The sequence below is a fragment of the Tenrec ecaudatus genome, chromosome 4, assembly GCF_050624435.1.
Source record: "Tenrec ecaudatus isolate mTenEca1 chromosome 4, mTenEca1.hap1, whole genome shotgun sequence".
Classification (NCBI taxonomy): Eukaryota; Metazoa; Chordata; class Mammalia; order Afrosoricida; family Tenrecidae; genus Tenrec; species Tenrec ecaudatus.
The window spans coordinates 176,205,818-176,224,346 of NC_134533.1; the positions used below are offsets into that span (position 1 = coordinate 176,205,818).

The window sequence follows — 18,529 nt, forward strand, 5'->3', positions numbered from 1 at the left end:
TCTCCCCCTGGGATAACTAACCTTTCTGGCTTGTTTGGAACTGAGTGAGTTGCCAGGAAGTATAACTCTCAACCTGGGGAAATCCCAGGAAAACATAGTCCACCTCTAGGGCTGGAGAATGAGGGGAAGACGTTGGAATTCTTAAAACGTAGAAGTCTGGAGGAGGTGCTCTGCAGAGATGAGCTCAGACCTCTGAGAAGGGGAAGCCAGCTGGCTGTGTGGCTGTCTCTGAGGAGGGTCAATGAAGCTGGCTCTGAAAGTACTGGGAAAGTTAGAGACTGGACTGCTCAGCTGCTATATGAATTGACAGCCATCACTGAGATGAAGACGCATTGCTGGGTGCTATTCACAAGAGTATAGAGCCCTGGTGGTGTAGTGGTTATGTACTGGACTGCGATCCACATGGTCAATAGTTCAAAACCCCCATCAACTCCCCGGGGGAAAGACTAGGCTTTCTACTTCCATAAACAGTTACTGCCTCAGAAACCATGGGGCGGGGGGTGGGGGGAGGGCAGATGTGTGTGGCTATGAATCAGCATTGACTGGGCATTGAGCGAGAGCTCACAAGAACAAGAAAACAGAAGAGAGCGAATCTCTTCTCTCTCGTGCACCCTCTCTTGGCGACTCTTAGGAGTAAGCCAGTTGGCAAAGCAGAATGCGGTTTGTAGAGTCAGGACTTCAGCATCATAGAGCAGAATGTAGATTGATGGGTTGACAACTGAGAGACAACAATACAGATGATCCTAAATTGAAGTAGAGAAGAAAATATATGTGGTAGAACTTGCCATTTCCAAATTATTTCCCAGCTTCTGATACCAGTCAACCTAGGAATTCAGGGGAAGGCACTGCTGCTGAGTGCTGTTCTCCCAGCTCCTACATACTGGGCCTACCCATGCCTCCTCTCCTCGCTCCTGAGACACCGCCCAAGGAACAATCCAGGCTGCTGGCAGCCACGGCAATGGTCCGGACACTCGGTCCTGACACTCTCACTGTCTTGTGGCCTTCCCCTGGGGATATGTGCTTCCTGCTTTGCAAATTTTGAGACAGCTGGGCTGAGAGGAGCATTAGGTAGCTTTAAAAATTGATGTGGGTCATTATTCTTTCATGAGCCACTGCAAGTCCAACAGCACCAGGCCAACGCCGAGCACACGGGAGCTGCTGCACCGCTCTGTTCTTTTCATTACAGGCTTGAGCCTCTGAAAGAGGGCTCGGAGAAGACCCAGCAGACACGGCACAGCCTCACTGCCAAAGCAGGCCACTCTGAACAATGGTGGCCAACGTTTGTTCTGTTTCCAGGGCCCAGGATAACCAGCAGCCAGCAGCAGCCTCATCACTCTCCTCAAACAACAACAGCCCCCCCACACACACACTCTGTCTTTGGACAGGCAATGGAATAGAAGATAAGACAGTGCTCAGCCACAGCTCCAATCTCCAGCTATGCTGCCCTCCTAAGTGGAAAAAAAATGTTAACGTTTCCATTCACCAGTTTCCCAATTAGTACATTCTATGGTCTTATTGATGCCTTTCCCTTCTTCATCCTTATTTTCTTCCCTAGTTCCATATTTTCTTTTTCCTTCCCCTCATTCCTTCCTGTCTGTTAGTCCATCTAGTCCCTCTTGCTCCATCTGTTGAGCCCTCTCTCCCTATTTCTCTCCCTGTGCACCTCCCTCTATGTGTGTCCACCCCTTGTGCTCATGTGTGTGCCTCCTACTGCTTCTGCACATACCCCTGGCCATCCAATTCCAGTTTAAGCTATCTGGTTAGAGTAAGACTCATACACGTCTGCCCTGTATGAAAATTTAAAAAATAGACTCGGTTCCATTCTCTTGTTGCCTCGCCCATGAACAGACCAAGCTAGGGAACATATTAGTCCAGGATGTAACTACCATAATCGAGAAAGGAGTCAGTCAAGGAAGGCTCCCTGGAAGAGGTGATACTGAATCTTAAAGAATGTGTAAGTTCTAAGTGGGTTAGTTTTTTTAATTGAGAGGTGGGCATACAAAGTAAAAGGCATATTATGAGCAACAGCATGGAGGCAAAAATCGGCTTGGGGTATACAGGAACTCACAAACAGTGTGGGGATACTAGAGCACAAGAAGTGACACCGGAATTGAAGAGGAAGAGATTGAGAAAGGGTTGGGTCATACAGGGCCTGTAAGCAAACTATGGCAGATAGTGTCATTACCACTTCCTCTCAGTACCCTCTGTCCAGTCGCAGCTCCTTCCTGCCTGTACCTTCCACTTCTGGCTGGAAGATATCTTCCAACCACTGATGCTCCCAGCGGGAGAGACAGGAAGTGCCCTGTAGATAAGCTCCCCAGGAACTCCCTCAGACAATGACCAATGCCAGCTTAGCACATTCTACAGGGTCTCCCAGGGGTATCCTGCAGAAGGGATCTCGGATTGCCCACAATAGTAATCTGCCTGCCACCCACTGTACCCACTGCCAGCGAGTCACTTTTGACTCACAGTGGCCCTACAGAGCAGAGGAGAATGATTCCTTTGGGGTTCTGTGATTGTAAATCTTTAGGAGAGTAGACAGTCTCTTCTTTCTCCTGCAGAACAGCTGGTGGGTTTGAACCAGGTTATCTGTCTTGGGTCTGATTATGGGCAACCGACCTGAGACAGTCTACTGCAGCTTACTGTACACATGAGGGAGCCTGTGAAAGTAGAATGGAAATGCCGATAGATTTCTGTTTCGAGGCATTCTGGCTATTGATTTGTGGAGTAGACAGAAACAACCATTTAGGAGATTACTTTAACAGAAGAAACTAGAAATGAGGAGCGTCTCAGGGGTGAAAAAGGAGGGTCAAGTTCAGAAAAACAGAGCAGAGAGGGGTTTGGGATTGAAAGTGACAGTCCCTTCCCGTAAGTAGTTCACAGGCTGTCACAATGCAGTGTGGTGAAAACCAGAAAAGAGGTGAGGGCCTGGAAGCAGTAAGCCCAGAGGGAGTCACTTCACCTGGACAAAGGGCCCCACAAGAGGTGGGCATGGCATCCCTGGTTTCTTGAGACACCCATGTCAGCAGTACACTCTTGACGAAGTTGCGAGACAGAGCCCAGGGGAAACTCGCACTCTGAAGCAGGCAAGTCCACCAAGCCTTCCGGTGGAATGACTACAATTGAGCAACATTCATCTGTTGATTTTTTCTTCCATAATTTCTCTTCTCAGCTCCCGTGGAAGCTGTAATGAACCCAATAAATTACCAGGAAGAGGGAAAGCAAGGAGACAGCATGAGTCAGATGAATCAGGAGTGCAGAGGCCACCGCCTCAAGCAACCTCCTTAAGGAAGATAGCTGATTCATCTCTGCCCTCTATCTACCTTCTACCAAATAGCTCTTCACGTTTGCACCAGCGAAGTCTCCCTTCCCAGCAAGAAAGAACTAGCATTTCTTGATAACATGGTCTACATCAGACAGTTCACTAAACAACTTTACAAATTGGGTGTTTATAATGTCTGTTCACAGACAAGGGCACTCAGCCTGGGACACATCCAGGACATCATGGAAAGCCACGCACTTTGAAAGTAGTGGTCCAACTCAGACTTCTATCTGGCCAATCCAATGATATGATATGCTGTTCTACCTGTAAGAATGAATTTGGCTTCACTTCGAATTTACTTTGTCATTCACCCTTTTTCCCAAACTCCATTCAGAATTGCCTGTTCTAGCTCATTATTTGATAGATTATCGCCCCCCCGCAAAAAAAGAAAAACATACAAGTTTTTTTTAATCTATATACACACGCTTTGCTGGTGTTCTTTCCTTTTCTTAAATAATCTTTTATTGTTACTTGGTGAGGAGTCACCTTTTAGATCATCAGCTTTGTATCCAACAGTTGAAACTACTAATAAAAGTACCCAGTAGTTTAGCCGCCACCTGCTCCTTGATTTCTCCACTCCCTGTTGTGGGTGATTGAGATGGTTAAAGTTTATAGGTTGCTAGCCGATAAACACATGTGGGCTTAGCTGAAGGGTGGAGAGATAAATGGCTCGGTGAGCCTCGCCTTTCGAGTTCTCTTGTCTCTTGCTCTCTGATGGTCAGAACAGGGTGCAGCTGCCTTAGCCAGTTCCCTGCTTCAGCTGGCAAGGCTCACTTCCTGTGATACATCCCTGAGGAGAAGCCACAGGAACCTACCCCTATGCAGCCCTGGAAACTGGAGCAGCCGTGTGGAGATCCCTGCCAGTGCTGAGATGCTTACATGCTCACTGATTCTGCTTTCCTCCTGCAGTTGGCGTCATTGCATGTGTTTTTGAAATTGAGGAGGACTTTGTAGATTGATGTCGGACATATGGGCTAATGTTGGACTTATGGGCTTGGACAGCACTGGGTTGGGATGCTTTCTTAAGTACACTTACCCTTTATACAAAACTCTCTGGTACATATAAGTTTCTGTGGATCTGTTTCCTGGTTTATCCAGACTAACACCATGATCTTCCCTTTAACTCAAGTGAACACTTACCAACAGTCTAGCTCATTGCCTTATCTTCCCTCCTTTGCCCTTTTAAAGTCTCCGGGTGTTGTTGTTGTTTTTTTTTTTTAACAAATTTGAAGTACTTTTAGCTGCCTTCTCCATGAAAAAAAATGTTTAATGATATAGAGATAGTTATAGAGAGAGATACATCTCCTAGTATCCTCCCCTAGGATTTGTTCTAATTCCATTATTCTTTTCCTTGTGGGACTGTACGGAGAGAATGAGATTTGGAGTTAGGCCTGGTTGATATTGGCTCTGCCACTTTGTACCTGCCTGGGACACTGAACAAGTTATTCACCCACTCTGGCTCTTGGTGTCTTTGTGTATCTTTTTTCATAAGAGTTGTTAGTAGGTGTAAATAAAATGGCACCTGCATAGAGAAATACCTACTCGACCACTCCCATTCTTCTCCTTCTTCCCAGGCATCCTACTTTCCCCGGCCAATGCCATCCTCCTGGGAGACAAGGACCTTATGACAAAAACGGCCCACCTCCGGATCTGACCATGCACGGAGTTAAGCTTCTTGGCACAGTCCGGCTTTCATTCAGTGCTTGCATGTATCTAAATGTTGGCCCCCTAAAATGCTGTGTGAGTTACCTAAACTTAGTGGCACTGAGGGAAAGAAGAGCAGGCATCAGCCTGGGTGGGGTGGGGCAGGGGGTGGGGTGGCACGGAATTCCCTCTTACGGAAAATAATCCATCACCTGGGGCTACATTAAAAGCTCAAGGTTGAGTAATTCATATGGTTTGGCTTCCAGTAGAAAATTAATCACATAATTTTTGTACCAAACAGTAAAATCTAATGGAGACATTTTTTAATTAGGGTAATTGGAGAAATTCTGCTTGAGTAAGTAACCTGAAGAAAGTGGGTCAGAGAAAATAAAGGTCTCCATAATCATGCACAATGTTTGGGAGAAAAGCGACGGGAACCAGGTGTTGTTCTGGTCCGCCAGAGGGTTGGGGCATATATTTTAAGAGGGTTGAGCACGTGCCGGCAGGAGGGGCTGCTACTGGAATCTTCGTTTACTATTCACTGCCATTGAGTCTATTCCAATGCATAGCAATTATACATGACAGAGTAGAACTGCCCCTTGTGGGTTTCCTAGACTGTCGATCTTTACGGGAGTAGAAAGCCTCATCTGTCTCCTGAGGAGCAGCTGGTGGGATAGAACCATCGACTTTGTGGTTAGCACCCCAAAGCATAATCCACTTCACCACCAGGGCTCTTACACTGCTAGTGAAAAAAACAAAAATGGCTTTGAGACCCAAGTTGAATCCAGAATGCTTTCCCCATCCCAGTATTGACAAAAAATTATAACTCTATCAGCCCATAGGCCATGGTAATAATAATGATTACCTCACATCTCACTACCTATAATAAGATTCCCAAACCTTGGGAATTTCTACTCTGTTTGTCTTGGTAGACTAGCGAAACAAATTCAGAGACACTTATATGTATATAAGAAAGATTAATATATAAGAGCAGCTGAATATTGAGGAAACATCCCAGCCCAGTACAGTCCAAGCCCATAAGTCTGAATATTAGCCCATATGTCCAATACCAATCTATAAAGTCCTCATCAGACTCACAAAACACATGCCATGATGCCGAATGCAGGATGATCACGGGCCAGGGGGTAGAAAGTATTTGGAGCCAATGGCATTGTAAGTATCTCAGCACTGGCAGGGGTCTCCATGTGGCTTCTCCAGTTCCCAGGGCATCAGCTCTATCAGCTTTGTGCCATGTGTCTTGTCAGTATACAGTATCCAAGGGAGTGAACAGAGAGAGAAGTGTCTTCTACCTCCAAGGAGGAAAATAGATTTCTCAGAATCCTTAGGGGAAGGCCATGCCCACACAGAGGTCTCATTGGCTGTATCCTGATTAACAGCCTATACTAGTCTACCCAGACTAACACACTCTACCATGAGTCAAGTTTGGGAAATATGCAGAACCGTGATCGGCAGTAGTTCTATTCTACCTTGCCACCCATGGCACCTAAATTAATAAGATTTTTCCCCCTTTTCTCAGCTAAGTTAGCTAGAGCAGGCAGGCTAAGAGTGGACATGTCCACAGCTATCTGTAAATTACTGTAAGCTAGAGGTGGTTCTTCTTCGTCTCCTGCACCAGCCAAACCGCTTTTGCGAAGCCTATCCCACAAAGCACCGACTATATTACTTCAAACTAATACCTAGGGAAATATCAGTATCACGGGGCTAGAAAATTGCCACTTTGGGAACCAGAGGGACTTGAATTCAAACCTCAGTCCTGGCACTTCCCAGCTTGAAACCGTAGGCAAGTCTCTTAACCTAAGGGGACAAATGTCCCCATTTGCTCTGGCTTGAGGATGCAGGACTCCCCATGTGAAAACCAGAAAGGTGTGGGCGAATCAGGACAAGCAAGTTACCCTAGTTAACCTCTTGGAGCTTCCGTTTCCTTGTCTGGAAAAGTGAACAGTAAGGAGTGAACAATGAGTATCCCCGTGACCCACATCCTGGTCTTCCCCATCACCACATACATGTGTGAAAGCTAGACAATGGAGAAAGGGGCCCAGAGAAAAATGGAGCCATCTGAATTGTGGTGTTACCAAAATATTATGAACTATCCCAGGATTGGCCAGAAGAATGAACAAATCCATGTGAGCTCAAATCCTGCCAGAATGTTCTGAAATGAGGATGGCCAGACTTGGGCTCCTCGCTTTGCACATGTCATCCGGAAAACCCACCCAGGAGAAAAAGGCGCATCCTGTTGGTAAAGCTGAGAGCCACCGGAAACGAAGGAAGCGTTGATGACACGGGTTGAAAACTAACCACCACAACAAGCTTCATGCTCACTTCGGCAGCACAAACACTAACACTGGAACGATACAGAGAAGATTAGCACGGCCCCTGCACAAGGATGACATGCCAATTCATGAAGCGATCCATAGTTTAAAAATCAGTAACAAACTTCAACATGGCAACCAGGATGAGGCTGGCCCAGGACGAGGCAATGGTCTGTCTGTTAGACATAAAGTGGCATGACCCTGAACCCACTCCATGACCCCAGACAACAAAGAAGACCCAGGGCCATGGTGACCATGAAGCCTAGAGGACTGTTCTGGACCAGAAAGACTCTGTACATCTTTCCTGCTGTCCTAGTCTAGAAATCCTTCCTTGTTTTGAAAAATACCAACAGTGAGGAAAATGAAAAATAAGCCGGAAAGGCATTGATATCGTGGGAGAAAGAGAATGAGCAGAGAAGCCAGCCACAGCTTGTGCAGCCTGAGATTGTCATGCTCCTTGGAATCCTGCAGGGGCCCAGCACGGCCATCGCAGTGATTTGTGAGGACATGGCAGAGAGACAGGATGGAAAATGATACCTTCGCTGGGCACTCAGCTTAGAAATCATTAGAAGCGATGCTCAGGGCACCTTCTGGTCTGTGGCCTTCTTTTTCAACCTTCTCCAACTCCCTAAATACTAGCATGCCTCTTCCAACTCCTCCCTAACCCCTGCTCCTGAAAGCAGCAAGAGAAGAGGTGGGGGCTGTATCCTGTCAATTTTGCCAAAACCCTGGTGCGGGGACCATTGTAATGACAGCATCTGAATCCAAGGGTCCTTGCAGGTGATGTCCACACTGCAAATTCTGCTCCCTGCCTATGCCTGGCAGGCACCAGATTTTGAAGTAAATGCTTAGTCACTAGGGTCTGTGGAGTGGGGTTTCAGGTGAAACCTGAGAATTAAGGAGACTTCATTGTCATTGCTACCTGAGTATCATGGTCAACTGTCTGTGCTCAAGGGCTACTGGCAAAACTGCTTTTGTTCAACCATAAGCCATCCCAACCAAATAAGGCATCTCATCAGCGTCTCCACACACAAAGTTGTAGAGGGATCTTCTGACTCAGGATCTGGGTGTCAAAAATTTCAGGGGCAATGTTTGCAGGGGACTAGGTAAAATCACGGGACCAAAAGGTAAGAGACCTGAGTTCCAGGCCAAGTTCTGCTCCTAACTGGCTACGTGGCATTGGGTGAGTCACTGAAACTCTCTGTGAAGGTTTCTCAACTCTCCAATAAAGGTAAGGGTACAAATCCCCCTCCTGGCTTACAGGAGGCATGAACTCTATTCATAGGCATTAAGGCAGTCTTAAAAGTACTACGACAGTCAACACTTGAGAGTAATCCAACAAGAGTCTCATGACTAAACATATTATGCTATATTCATGTAATGGAATACCATCCAGAAATCTAAACAGAATAAACTTCTGTGACACACAACCATATGGATCCATCTTGCAAAAATTATAAAAGAAGCCGAAGAAGAAAGATTGTCTAGTATATGATCCCACTTACAGAAAGTTCAAGAATAGGCACGCTAATTCATGGGGATAGAAGGAAGGTTGTTACCTTGAGTAGGGGCAAAATTAGACTAATAAAGTGCTGCAAGAGAACCTGTAAATGTTGTATGTCTTGATCTAGTTGGTGTTAACATGGGCATTCACCTGTGTAAAAAATATATAAAGTTGCATACTTAGCATCTAGACTCTTTACTGTTTATTTGTGGTTCCTCAATTTTAAAAGAAAAGTATGATAGATTGCCAGGCCCCTCTGTTGGGCAGAATTCAGTTAGAGACTTTGGCTTGTGCTCATTCACTCTTCTCCACGACCTCCAAAATTCATGAAGGTTAAAGTACAATATACACAGCATCTGAAAAATGAGAGGCAGTGGCAGCTATGATCTGAAGACAAAATGCACATGCGCATTCACACACACAGACTAAAGACTCAGCCAGCCCTTGGCTGCTAACAGGGACGAAAATCTCTAAATGATCCACTGCCAGCCTGGATCACGCTGATTTGTTTCTGATCTGAGTGGAGAAAGCAGAGACTGTGTAGTAAGATTGAAAGTACTGCTTGGTTTGACAGAGGGAAATATGATTAAAATGCACCGAGGTGGAAATAATGACTCGCCTCCCCCCAGGACCAGCTCGGTCTCCCGCCTGTACCCACAACAAGCCTTGCATTGCTAACGACCGCGAACAGGGCGGCCAGTGGCATCTGAAATCCATCATGACTCATCATGAAATCAGATGATATACAACCTGAAAAACTCAAACACTTCCAGAAGAATGGTCCCCACAGGCACGTAACATAAACAGCCCAGCCCTCCAGTGACCAGAAGGAGTTCTCTCTTTAGAGCAACTCCCTAGAAGTAGAAGACAGGGAGACAGTCAAGCATGAGGAGTTGATGATGGGCTAATCTTGGGAGAAGATGCCTCCTGGAGGACCATGGTGCACCTGACCCAATGCGTGGTATCTTCAATTGCATCCCGTGCATTCAAACTGTGTCAACAATATGTGGGACCTGTGACAGAGGTGGGACTCATGTGTGAACCCCTCAAGAACAGGACTAGAATCTGTTTGTTCACACTGAACAGCATCGGAAAGATAGTAAAGATGTGTTCACGGACTCAAAAATAAATGCATGATGAATTAGCCAAACCACATCACAGTTTCCAAAGAGTCCTGGTGGCTTAGTGGGTTAAGCACTGATTTGCTGATTGGGCTTCGCAGTTCAAACCCACCAGCCACCCACAAGCGGCAGGTAAGGCTGTCTGTTCCTGACAAGATGACAGGCTCAGAAACTCTTGGAAGCAGGTCTACTCTGTCCCATGGGGTGACTATGAGTGAGGACTTCCTCCATGGTGGAGAGTTTGCTTTTAGTTATGATGCCATTTACCTGTAATGGTACAAAATGCAAAATTCTTCTCAAGCTAGGAAACCAGAACCCAGAAATCCGTCTTGTCACCTTGTCATCACTATGCCGTCTAAATCCTCTGTGCCTCCCCAATGGCTGTCAGGCTCAGACTAACTAGGGTACCAGAAACTATAAAACGCTCCCTGAAACTTGAATTTCAGATACATGTATACTCCTATTATGGCACTGGAGGAACACAGACAAACCTCCTGACATCATGCTAATCTGGTGCATAACAACGCTATGTAGGGTTTTCGAGACTCTAAGTCTTTGCAGGAAGGAGCAGAAAACTTTCTCTTTCTCCGGTGGCGCAGCTGGTGGGTTTGAACGGTCATGGCAGGCAGCAGTCCAACGCTTAGCCGACATCAGCACCAGGGATCTTAAACACTGCGTAACCATAACTACACTCACTGCCACGGAGTGCATGCATGCGGGGACACTGCAGAGAGGAGAACTGTTCCTGTGGGTCTTCCACGCGGTAAATTTTTACAAGTCTCATCTTTCTCCCAAAGAGCAACTGATGGATTTGAACCACTGACCTTGTGGTTAGCAGCCAACATGTAAGCCACTCTACCACCAGAGTTCCTAAATGCTGTGTAGGATATTCTTATGCTTTAAGAAGAAGAAATGGGAGTAAAAAAAAGCCACTACTGGTCTGAAATTCAAATTTAACTGGGTGTCCTGTATTTTTATTTGCTAAATCCGCCAACTCTGCTCTGGACTAGACTCTCCTTGAAGCAGGTCTGGAAAAGCTTCTTCATACTCCAAAGATTATACTCCTCCTTCAGCCTCATAAATGCAGATGAGATCTCAGAAGGCACCAGGCTTTGCTCAATTATGTCTTCCCATGCTAATGATCTTGACTCTCTTGGCTTAGAGTCTTCCTTCCCCCCTAGCTGCCTTTTAACTCCAGGCCACCATTAAAGACTCACTGCCTCCCCTTAGAAATAAGCCCTGGGTAAAATATACCTGCATAGAGTCTAAGTTACATGCTCTGCACATGTGCAAACACTCCTCCTAGCAAGTCCCGCTCTCCAATGGGAGATGCCTATAGATGTAATTGCCTCTCCCACCAGGCACCAAGTCCTTGGGGCAGGATGGTATTTATTCACCTTTCTATTCCCAGAACTCTACCAAGTAGCTGCCTTCCAGAAAGTGTTTGATGAATAAATGAGTGAATTAATGAATGCCCAGTAACTTCTCATGATAAAAGTGCCCAATTCCTTCGGGAGCTATCCAGAGTAGATTAGAACTCATGGGGAAGGAAAGCATCCTTACACTTGGCCTTAGAAATCTCTATCTCTAGTGGAGAGAACTAGACTTGCAAGGAGTGTACTCGTGGCCCTGTATTGTGGACCAAGGGCTATAGCCCAGCACCTGGCAGTGCATCTGTGACTCAGATTAATTTCCTAGCCAGTCAGACTGTGGACCTAAGACGTGGTCACCATCCTGACCACATCCACTTGCAAGCAGCCCAACTAGGGCTCCCTCCGTGCTGGCCCTTGAAATACATGTGGTTTTGTTGCCCCTGGATCATAGGTGCAGCTGTTTGTTAAATGTAGCCCAACTTAACTAACCCACACTCCCTGGTGCCGAGGAGGTGTCCCTCCAGGACAGAGTAGAACTTCTCCACTGCAGCCATGTTCTGCTCTGCGGCTCATAAATCAGCTGCCTCTCAACTCCCAGCGCTAGAGGATGCTGTCTCTGTGTTGGATGGTAACCTGGGTGCGCTGAACACCTGTTCTTTATGCCATGCCATGAAATACTCCCCAATTACCACCTAGGAGAACAATGAAAACATAGCCTACCTGCAAATGGAGAATTATACATTCAACCCCAAAAGCAATACGAGGTCACGTGGCTGGGTCGTAAAATCACTGAATATGTACATCCAGTGCAGAAAAAGGGGAAAAAAGGCATTTTCTGAAACGTTTATGGCCGCGATTTTAAATGACGGTAGTTGAGATGTTCAGAGGTACATGTCCCAGGACAGCTTGCATCTGGGCTCTGAGGTCTCCTCGGTCTCCAGGTAATGCCCAGAAAGGAATTGGTCTCGAGGGATGACAGTGCAAGCTGTGTGGTGTCCAGATGAGGCTAGCGAACGTAGAGAAAATGTCAATGAGGATATTTACTTTCACTCCTAAACTTTGAATATTAATTCCAGTCTCTCAGAAAAGGAAGGACATGGCTTTCAAACCGGGGCTTACCTTCCTTTGTGTGTGCAGTGTGGTCGGACTATGGTGCTCCCAGCTGATCTTGATGCTGAGGACGGCTTCCATGGGAACTGAGGGACAGATTCTGCGCCCGCTTCAGGTTTAAAACTCAACAAAACAAAAACACAATGGCCCCAAGATTAGGCAACACTGCATCACCTTTCTGGTCACTGTGTCTTTAGCACCTGAACTACATGATGATGCTATATCATCTCGTTTGCTTTGAAATTGCTTGGCTTTTTCTTTTCACTGACTGGCATGTGCAAAATATCTGAGGCCAAAATTCATTCATTCTAAGATACAGGATAAGAACACACGAATCCAAGCAATACCACTGAAGACAAGATCCTGGTAAGGCCCTTTAGGACTAGAGTGTACTAAAGACTGATGAGCTCAGGTCAGAGGGGAGGGTCTGGAGACCTTAAAGGAACCTCGGATTACATCTCTCACTGTGAGTCAAAAGCCTCTGTCCTCCTCAGTGATCTACGGTTTACATGGACAGGTTGGAGGTAAAATTGGTTGGGAACCAAGCACATAAAAGCCCTTCTTTTATGCTCTTGTCAATAGTCACCACATGGAATATCAGAGAAGACTACATGGGCAGTGACTTTATAAGTCTGTTCGTTGATTTCAGAGGCTCCAACCGTGTGTGGTCCTTGCCCGAGATGGTGGCAGGTTGGGTGAAATCTGCTGGTGGGTCACTTAGAACAGTTTCTTGAGGACAATTGCTACTTGTGACTCTCCATTCAGCAGGCCATTGGAGGCTGCATTGTAGAAAAATACATTTTTTTATTGATATTCTTCTAGAGCAAAAATAATTTTTACCTCCAGATAATATTATTAGACATTTTTGGAGGAATTCTGTTTGGATTTTATGGTATCTATATGCTTATTAATTAAACCGTTTGGATATTATAAAGAAAGAATGGGGGGCCTCTTTCTGACCCAAATCAGGCTCAGAATGTAGAATGGGGAGCCTGGGTGGAAGCAGCCCATGCCCAGGTTCTACCCTTTAGTCACAATTACAAGGGCACTGCACTGGATCCTAGGGATATTCTGGTTGTTTGAGTCCTTCCTGACTTTATAACTCTACAAGGCCTTGGGTGTTTAGCAATGTTAGTAGAACCACTCCTCCTCATGGGGAGGACGTCCTTCTGATGGAAGGAAGGTCAAGTGCCTCTTTCCAGAGCCTTCTGTAATGTCTTCATGAAGATTCTGAGCATCAGGGGCTGGAGGCTTCTGCACAATCATACAGCTCCATCCTTCTCTGGCTCTGACTTCCCCATGCCGCTGAAACAATGTGATGCTAGGACAGTGCCTGGCAGGAGAGGAGGTGCCACCACTGAGAAGTCATGACCTCCTGTTACAGAAGAAATCTCCTGCCATTCTGGAGTGCTGCTAACCGGACACAGACCAAGTGGCTTCTTCTTCCATCGCGAGCAAACAGAAAGACAGTTGGAACGCGCTGATAAATGGAAATCTCTACGCATGACTCTGCTCAGCCAGAGACACTTTACTCAGACCTATTAACTATAAAATTGCTGCGCATCTCCGTTTCGCTCTCTCCTTGAGGACATGTGTTTGGTTAGCTCAAGATTTTGGGGAACAGAGATGTAATCTTCTCACAAGAGGCCCTAACCTTGGGATGGCAGAGTTTCCAGAAAGGAGACATAACGGCTCTTCTCTCATCTCCAAACAAGCCCATGCCACACTACACCTCTGCCTTATTCTCAGCAGGGTACCAGATACCCCGGTTTCTTCCCCAGTAGCTCTGTGGAGGAGGTGGGAGGGTTGGTGGTATTTGCTGAGGACCAATGAGCACTGTGTTGGCATCTTTAGTCCATTACTCCATTAAGTCCACAACCAACCCAAGTATTAAAGCTGAAACTTCCATTTCACAGATGAGGAAGCTAAGCCCATGAGCCAACTTTCTCCAGCTCCTGAGGAGTTGGGCCAGATGGTGGTCGAAGGTTGCCAGGCCTGAAGAAGCCTTTCTGGTTGGCTCACACTTTGTTTTGAGTTTTTCTAAAACTCACTTAAATACTTGGTTAGAGCTATTAATATTCTATTTATTCACTTCTCCTAAATTAGAATAATCTTCTCTCTGCATCCACTCCCTCTTTCCTGTTCCTTTGTCCTGTGGTGCTGCTGAATTAGATAATGTCTACAACACTCTCTGAGTTCCTTGAAGGGAAGGTTCGAATAAACACAAGTTATTAACCTTCAAAGCACCCAGAGTTTTGGATGAAGAAGTTATAAAAATTATCATAAAGTCCTGCTGGGGTTTGATAATGAACAGAAGCTTTATTGAATCTTCAAACACTTCCTTTTCTTCCTGAGAGCAAAGGTGAGTCCCTCGAGCTAGAACGGAAGCTAATTCCAATGCCAGTCCCTAGTTCGTCTCTCTTCTGATGTAGGGAAGGTCAAGTGCCTCTTTCCAGAGTCTTCTGTAGTATCTTCATGAAGATTCTGAGCACCAAGTGCCGGCGGCTTCTGCACAATAATACAGCTCCATCCTTCTCTGGCTCCGGCTTCCCCCCATGCCACTGAAACAATGTGATATGACAGCGCCTGGCAGGAGAGGAGGTGCCACCACTGAGAAGCCAAGATGCACAAACAGGGTTTTCAAAGGGGGTCTCATTCCTGAGAGCTGTGGCTCTCCTCACACTGACAATGCGATTTTCGTGGGCCAGAGAAGGACTTCACTTTGTCCACTCAAGCCAACTGTTCCCAGAGGCAAGCCAGACTCAAGCTGTGCTTCTCCGCCTGGGATAGTCCTGGGAATGGGAGAGGGAGAGGAGAAGGGAGCGGCGGAGGGCGGAGGGGAGGCTATTAGAGACACGTCACACTCCCTACTGGTTCTACGAAAGACAACGCAGCCATTCTAGGCTGTTCAGGTGCTTATCCAGAAGTGAGGATGGAGGAAAGGACACGGACCTTTAACGACAAAGTCATCCCTTCACTATCAGTGACCTTGGACCGTCTACTTTACCTTAACCTTTAACTTAGCTCTGGCATCACAACTCACCGGCATGAACAGAGGTCATTCGAGAGCTCCAGGCCTGAACCAGTTGCTCAGAGACAAGGTGTTGCCACAAGAATCTGGCTACCTCCTCTGCCTTCAATGCTCCATCCACAAAGCCAACTAAGACAATAAATTTGTGGTGGAGTGTGGAGGAAGGTACTTAATTATCACATCAGATATGATAGGTTCCGCCTGAAGGCATTGGCTGTGCAAAATCATGTTTACCCAGAGTCTCTCAGCATTCTGGGAATATGGCAAAGTGGCGTGGGGTCCCTTCTGAGCGGAGGATCTTCAGAAAAGGGCAAGAGCAAGGACGCCGCCAATCTCTGGGCAAAGTGCTTACAGATGAGGAAACTTCCCTAGAGGGAAGGGGGCTCTGATCTGAGGGGCCTAATCTCCAACCAGGACCAATGCTGAAGTAGTGACATAATCTGTTGCCCATTTGAGACTTAAGAATGAAGGGGTGGAGTTTAGCCTACAAACAGGTCGCAGCTTGATGACCTCATTTGGAGGCACTAAGGAGATAAATAGCTTGCTGGAGGCGGGACACACACTCACTCCCTGAGAGACATTCCTGTTGAGAAGATACATGTCACTATGATAGAGCCCTGGAGCTGAAGGAGCCACGTGGAGACCCCCACCAGCACTGAGATACCTCTACAAACACTGGATCCACAAGACTTTCCACCCACTGGCCTGTGTTCTCCCTGCATTCGGCATCATTGCATGTGTTTTGTGATGAGTCTGAAGAGGAATTTATAGATTGGTATTGGACATATGGGCTAATATCAGACTTATGGACTTGATCTGGACTGGACTGGGATGTTTTCTCAATATTCAATTACTCTTTTATATAAAACTCTTTCTTATATACCTGTGAGTGTCTTTGGATGTGTTTCTCTAGTCAACCGAGACTAACACAGCTGCTAAGTGAAAAGTCAGCCATTCAGATTCATCAGTGTCTCCGAGGGCAGAAAGACCCAGTGATGTGCTCCAGCACGGATGGTCACCTAGGATACTTTACCAGGTAGCTTCAACTCTGCCCTCTACGGGCCTCTGTGAGTTGGAATCCATTAGATGACACACGGCAACAACAGACTCTTCCCCGAAACATTGGTTTGAGGTTGACAAAGACTCGTTTTGAGTGCAATGTATGTGAATGTCCTCTGACTCCATATCAAGGCAGCATGGCCCAAGTTCCTTGAGAGAGAGGTAGCAAGGAAGTCTAAAGATCTAAGGCTACCCCTTTAGAACTCATGGGGAGCAAAGTTTAGTCAATCATAGCCCAGCTAGTTAAGCCTTCTATAAAACCAAAACACCAAACCAATTGCTTTTGGGTCCACTTCAACACATGGTAACCTTATTCGCAGCAGAGAACTGACTGCTCTAGAATGTTTTTAAGGCTGTGGCCTTTCAAAATCAGATCACCAGGCCTTTCTTCTGAGGTACCTCTTGTGGATTCAAATCACCAGCCTTTCCATTAGTAGCCAAGCACTTGATAGTTTACACCACCCAGGGATGCAGACCTTCTCTGGCCCCCATCATAGAGCTTCGTGTCCTATCAAAGGCCTCTGCACTCACAGGAGCTAAAGGAAAGCCTTACTGGTCTTCAATAAAAGTACAGGAGTTTTAGAGATAGCAGACACTAGGGCCCTAGTCATTCTGCCCCAGAAGTCTTCAGAGTCTAAAACAATCTTGATAAGCCTTACATGTTGTTGACATGTGGCTCCCAGAGTAGACAACCAATTTTCTTTTTTTTTTCTTTTGTAACTGGCATTTTATTGGTTGTTTTGAGATCAGGACAGAGACATTATGAACAATTTGTACACAATCCTTAAAGCATGTGCCAAAATCCTAAAATGGCATGTAGATAAAATTTGTTTCTAAATTCCAGTGACTTTCCAGCTTTAAATTTAGAGGCAAATTTTTAAAAAGAGATAATCAAGTACCATTATCTTCAAATGCTGGTAAACTTACATCTTAAATCCCACTAATTTACAATTCAATGTCACACACTACACACTCAAAAGTTCAATCCTTCACAGCACATAACAAAGTGATCAGGAACACTGGACTACCACTACCAAAGCTGTTTCAGAATGCACAGTTCTGACCAGAGCCATGATGGCAGAATGGTTTCAGACACAGTTCTATTAAGAGAACAAATGTGGAAACAAAGTTTTAAATGTTCAAGCCATACAAATGCATGACAGTGACTCCAAATTGCCATTAAGAATGTTTTGTATTAGGCATACAAAAACTTCCTCCCTTCCCATGGAATGTTATGTTGACACCCAAGACAGTCAGATCTTCCCACAATTTAACATCCCACTATTTCCTGGTTGTACTAAAAAATAAGCAACCAGGAAATGATTTCACATCTTAAAAAAAAGGATTTACACTAAAAAAATGGGATGAATTGGGATTTCCTTCTTAAAAATGTTTCTAGAGCTTCTAAAAACTTGCATTTACAAAATAGTTGATAAAAATATTCCTCTGGATCGTACAAGGGAGGCAACAGGGCCCACTGATGAGACATGACAAACATGAATCAGACTGGGCTTCCTTTTCTCCTGCTTCATCAGAGGCTGCGCTCTCCTCGTTTCCGTTTCTCCGTTTTCCGCAGGTGAGTCTTCTTTAGCTTCTTGGTCAGCTACTTCAGCCTGTCCCTTTGCTCCTCTCTTCCCTTTTGCTTGCACTTTTTGTCCGAAGATTTATCCTTTCCTGGTGCCTTTTTGGGCTTCGTCTCCACTTTTGCAGGCGCAGGTTTCGCTGACAATCTCGCCGATCTCCTCTTCGGCTCCTCCTTCACCGCCCCTTTGGCCGAGCTGACCTTCCTCTTGGGCATCTTGGCTGTGGGGAGGGCGCTTGCAGGACGCCTCTGGACCGGACCGCAGGGCACCGAGAGCCTTCTCGACGCTGGATGGCCTGGCGCTGCCGCCAACAACCAATTTTCCCTACCCTCATGATTTTTACCGTGACTGGTAAAATGCAGGAGATTTTTCATCTGTCAGATGTGAATGTAAATGCTGTAGAGACAAGCCTCCTTCTCCCACAAGCGGTTACCACCTCAGAAACTCACAGA

At 46.0% G+C, this 18,529-nt stretch overlaps 1 non-coding gene and 1 pseudogene across 1 annotated transcript; one reads left to right on the top strand and one right to left on the bottom strand.

The window, feature by feature from the left end:
- Nucleotides 1–7,298: 7,298 nt before the first annotated feature.
- LOC142447497 (U6 spliceosomal RNA) lies at nt 7,299–7,405 on the top strand. The gene has a single exon (XR_012784195.1). It is a non-coding gene; the product is annotated as a U6 spliceosomal RNA (small nuclear RNA).
- Nucleotides 7,406–17,898: 10,493 nt separating this feature from the next.
- On the bottom strand, nt 17,899–18,292 carry LOC142446127 (non-histone chromosomal protein HMG-14 pseudogene; annotated as a pseudogene).
- Nucleotides 18,293–18,529: the final 237 nt, after the last annotated feature.